Source organism: Equus asinus, chromosome 1 (genome assembly GCF_041296235.1).
Source record: "Equus asinus isolate D_3611 breed Donkey chromosome 1, EquAss-T2T_v2, whole genome shotgun sequence".
In the NCBI taxonomy this organism is placed as follows: Eukaryota; Metazoa; Chordata; class Mammalia; order Perissodactyla; family Equidae; genus Equus; species Equus asinus.
Genome location: NC_091790.1, coordinates 200,581,012 through 200,586,066, shown reverse-complemented (window position 1 = coordinate 200,586,066; position 5,055 = coordinate 200,581,012). Strand labels below are relative to the sequence as shown.

Here is a 5,055-nt window from a genome sequence, read left to right as displayed (position 1 = left end):
CGACGGTGTGGAGCTAAGTAGATGATGGATGTGAATTTTTTTTCCTGGGAATTTTAAAGTGTAAGGTATTTTTTTCAGTGATAGAAGTTTAGATTAGACACATCTAATATTCCTCCCAACTCTGTGCTTTTATGAATTTTCAAATACTAGCTATTTCCACTGGCCTGATGATTTATATCGGTGTGCTCGGGAACGCTGCTGGATAACAAAAACACTTACTAGTCACGTGCTTGGGCCACCAATAGGCAGCAGCAAAACCCAACAATAGCAAAAGCTACCGTGACTACCACCAAAAAACCCATTAACAGCCCACATGAGAAACATCTGGGGAAAAGCTTCTTTCAATTTCAGCATTTCTGTATGCTTTGTGTCATTTTACAAAATAAAAACTTTTTGACTTAGTGTTATTTTTATTTTGAATTTATGTGAGGGCTTCCTAATGTTTTCATGCTCGGGAGCATTGATCCATAAGTTTCCCAAACTGGAAAATGTGATTTATCAAGCCTGAAAGAAAAATCCAATGAAATTAGACACGTCCTCTTTTTGGTTAATTTTTTCTATATGACGATCATGAAGTTTTCCTGCGTTTCTGAATCTGATGATAGATACAAAGCAAAATTGCAACTCTCCAAGGGCACTCTCTTCTGCCAACCAGTGACGCCTCCAGTGGAGGGGCAGAAGCCTTCGCTTTTGGTCTTAACATTCCTATTAGGGATTTGGTTAAAGATATAGAAGAAATGACAATCAAATGTGGGCCTATGAGACAAAGATGGGGAGAAAGAGCTAACAGTATAGAGGGCAGTCTTAAGAATCAAGATACTTTCAATAGGCTAAAATACTAAACTGGAGGCAATAAAGTGAGATTAAACAGATAAGTAGTTTAGCGCTTAATTTTTAAGCTTTCCCAAGTAAAGGAAAAAGCCCTGGTATTTTGGCTCATCTCCAGTCTGCTACAAGTAAGCAGCTACGAAGGCCCCGTGGTCGTAGTCAGCATTAATTGGGGTGGGGGTCCAGATTCCGTATTTCGCACCTTTCCGATAACACCTGGCCGCTGTATTTTCAGAGGGCATTGAAAAACTGACGAAATTAGGTACTAAAATAAAATAGTTATGATTTTCCCCAACATGAGCAAACTAATCTACCAAACCCTTAATATATCTTATCTCTGATTTTCACAGAGCCCTGGAAAAACAGATACTGTTGTCCATATTTTACAGAAAAAGAGAGTTAACAGAGATTGTCAGACACTTTCTCTCTCCTCTCGATCCCTTGGTCAAGTTGAGAAGTTCGGTTATGTGCTATTTTTTATTTTCTTGGGAATGTCCCACTGAAGGGCATCGGGCTTGGAACAAATTCTGCACATCATATTGTTTGTTGTTCGTGCCATGGAGTCCATTCCGACTCCCAGCAACCCTGTGTACAGCAGGGCCAAACCCGCTTACCTTCCAGGGCTGTACACGCTCCGCAGCTATTCATAGGGTTTTCATGGCCAGTTTTCTCGGAAGTGGGTGGCCAGGTCCTTCTTCCTAGTCTGTCTTAGTCTGGAAGCTCCACTGAAACCTGTCCACCATGGGGGACCCTGCTGATACTTGAAATACCAGTGGCGAGCGGCCTAACTTTAGGCGGTCACCACAGTATGATGACTGACAGACGGGTGTGGTTCCCTGACCAGGACGAGAACCCAGGCCACAGTGGTGAAAGTGTGGAATCTTACCTGCTAAACCAGCAGGGCTGGCGCATCCGTGGAGGAGATGAGAATACGCCGTCCCCAAATATGCCTCATAGCAACAATTCCTGAGCCCTTAGGCCATTCTGCAGTGCATTGTGGTTGCTTCTCTGATCCTCCTGCCGCTGCCCAGCCTCCAGAATGACCTCAACTCCAATTTTCTTTGCTTTTTCTGTTTCTCTTTTTAAAATCCCATTCAGTAGGGTTGTGGCTGGGAGCAGAGGTAAACACATGTGTTCAATTCCTCGTATTTAACTGTAAATCTAAGCTCTTCAAATGTATTAACTCGTTAATCTTCCCAACTATCCCATGGGGTAAGTACCATTATCTCAATTTTACAGGTGAGGCAGAGAGATGTTAAGTGCCTAGGCTCTCACACAGCTGGGAAGTGCCAGACCCAGAACATGAACCAGGCAGTCTGGGGCCAGCAGCCTAACTCTGAGCCATGATGCTTTTCTGCCTGCTCACAACTCAGCAAATGACAGCGAAGGGATAAGAAAGTAGAAACTGGCAAGACAGAGAAGGGGAAGGATCGCAGGGATGGGGGTGTCTTGGAAATGCCAAGTGAAAGGAAGAGCGTTGATTGGTGACATGGCGGAATGGTACCCTAGAACACTGGGGAAGAGTTGGCCAAAGACGGGTTCGGTCTGCCTGGCAGAGGACAGTGGAGCCTCCTGACTTGAAGACTGAAATAAGAAGCAGGGCTGATGATAAGATGTCCAGTCCATGCACTTGGTTCTGGAAAAAAATCTTACTCTTCTTTTTTTCTGTGTAAAACACGGATACAGACATATATATATATATATGTACACACACACACACACACACACATACAGAGTATGTAAAAAGATAAACAGCATATCTGTAGTATTAAAACTTCGTGGTGGGCGGAAGATTAGGAAAAAATGTCTAGAAAGGCTCCTTAGGGGATGATAATGAAAAAGGGTTGAGAGACACTGGTTTATACGTAGAGCAGTTGATTACCCCAGCCTCGACCCTCCCCCAACGAGCAAGCAAGCAAACAAAGATTGTGAAGGATTCTTCTCTAGAGAAATTGAATGAATGGTTTTGAGGAAAAGGGGGGCAGCCCAAGTGGCCGTTAGTGCCTAAACACCTTCTTCTGGCGTTTCGGCGTCTCCTCGTGTGCCAGTCCAATGGCAGGCTCTTTGTCTTCCCACTGTAGGGCGGGGATTCTCCAGTGTTTACGTGCATAGCAATCACTTGGAGGTTGTTAAAACACCGGATGCTGGGTTCCATCTGTCAGAATTTTTAGGGACCTGAGTATGTGGATTTCTAACAAGTTCTCGAGTGGGATGACAATATCATGGTTTTCAACCAGTGGCTGATTTTACCCCTATGTAGACGTTTGGCAATGTCTGGGGACACTTTTCTCCCAGCTGTATTGACACATAACGTTGTATAAGTTTAAGGTGTACAATGTGATGATTTGAGATATATATATATTTCAAAATGATTACCACCATAAGGTTGGTTAACAGATCCTTCACCTCGCATAATCACCATTTTGTTGTTTTGCTGAGAAAATCCAAGCTCTGCTTTCATAGCAACTTTCAAGGATACAATACAACACAAGGGGGGGGTTAACGATAGTCTCCATGCCGTGCGTTAGATCCCTGGAACTCAGTTATCTTATAACTGAAGGTCTGCGCCCTGTGACCAACCCCTCCCCATCTCCTCCACCCCGAGCCCCTGGCAGCCACCATTCTATGCTCTGTTTCTATGAATTTGATGGTTTTAGATTCCACATATAAGTGATAACCTACAGTAATTGTCTTTCGTTGTCTGACTTATTTCACTTAGCATGATGTCCTCAAGGTCCATGCACATTGTTGTTGCAAATGGCAGGATTTTCTTTTTTTATGGCTGAATAATATTCCACTGTGTGTCTGTGTATTATATGTTAGTTTTTCTTTATCCATTTATCTATTGATCAACACTTAGATTGTTTCCATGTCTTTGTTATTGTGAATGATGCTGCAATGAACGTGGAGGGCAGATCATTATTTCATCTCCTTTGGATATATTCCCAGAAGTGGAATAGCTGGATCATATGGTAGTTTCATTTTTAATCTTTTTGAGGAACCTCCACACTGTTTTCCATAGTGGCTGAATCAATTTCCCTTCCTACCTACAGTGCACAGGGTTATGGAGACGTTTTGATGATCACATCTAGGGGATGGTACTACTGGTATCTATGAGTAGAGGCCAGGGATGCTGTTAAACATCCTACAATGTGCAGGACAGCCCACAACAGTTACTCAGCCCTAAATATCAATAGTGCCAAGGCAGAGAAACCCTCATCTAGAGTGAAGACAGCAGTCAACAGGCTGTCTTTGGCATGGAACTCCAATTGACATTTTCCATTACCTCGTTTTAAAACATGACCAGATAGTTGAGGAAAGATTACAACATGAAAAAGAAACACCTATATTGATACAAGAATAACCACTGAAGAAATAGAGATAATACAGGAAAAACAAAGAGAATTAAAAGCACATGTATACACTACCGTCAGCAATAACTTTAGTTGTATCTTCAGAGAGATTGGAGAAGATATTCATCTGTGTACAAAATGTCACAAAAAAAGGAATAATTAGAGAATGGAAGATCTCCTGGAAATTAAAAATATAACTGCCAAATTTAAAATTCCACGGAAAGAATGGGCTAGCTTTTCTGTTTGTCCCTTTGGATCCATTCTCTGCTCTTTGCTGCCCTGATATTCGCCTGGGATACTGCCTTCTACCAATTACATTATCTGGACTTTCTGTTGCCTCTGACTTCTGGTTGGGTTTGGCAATGAAGGCACTGCAGGTGATTCGGGGGCAGGCATCTTCATTATTCTCAGATTCCATACACGCAGATGTGCCTACTCGCTCATTTATGTGTAACCCCAAATCAACACTCATGGAACCCTCACACTCATTTGCAGACAGGCACAGAGTGACAAAGAATTTGAGTTACCTGACATACACGGTCCCAGTGGAGGTCGAACCGGGTGACGCTCTGCCTTCTGTTTAAGCTCTCATAGTATAAACAAGCGTCTTTTTCATGATCTGTTTAGCACCACGCTCTCACATTTTTGTACTGTTTGTTGGTGGCTTTGCTGTTTAAATGGTCTCCAAGCACGGTGCTGACGTGCTGTCTACTGTTCCTCGGCACTAGAAGCTGTGATGTGCCACAAGGAGGAAATACGTGTGCTGGATAAGCTTTGTTCAGTCATGCGTTACACTGCTGCTCTTGAGTTCAACGTTAATGAATTGACAATACAACTTAAATAAGATGCCTTTAAATAGAATCACATGTAAAGC

General features: G+C 42.7%; 1 long non-coding RNA gene across 1 annotated transcript; it reads right to left on the bottom strand.

Annotated features, from left to right (window-relative positions):
* Positions 1-1,595: 1,595 nt before the first annotated feature.
* Positions 1,596-4,822, bottom strand: LOC139045267 (uncharacterized). Its single transcript, XR_011503309.1, has 3 exons — positions 4,709-4,822; positions 4,257-4,308; positions 1,596-1,937 (listed from the first exon to the last, which is right to left on the bottom strand). It is a non-coding gene; the product is annotated as an uncharacterized lncRNA (long non-coding RNA).
* Positions 4,823-5,055: the final 233 nt, after the last annotated feature.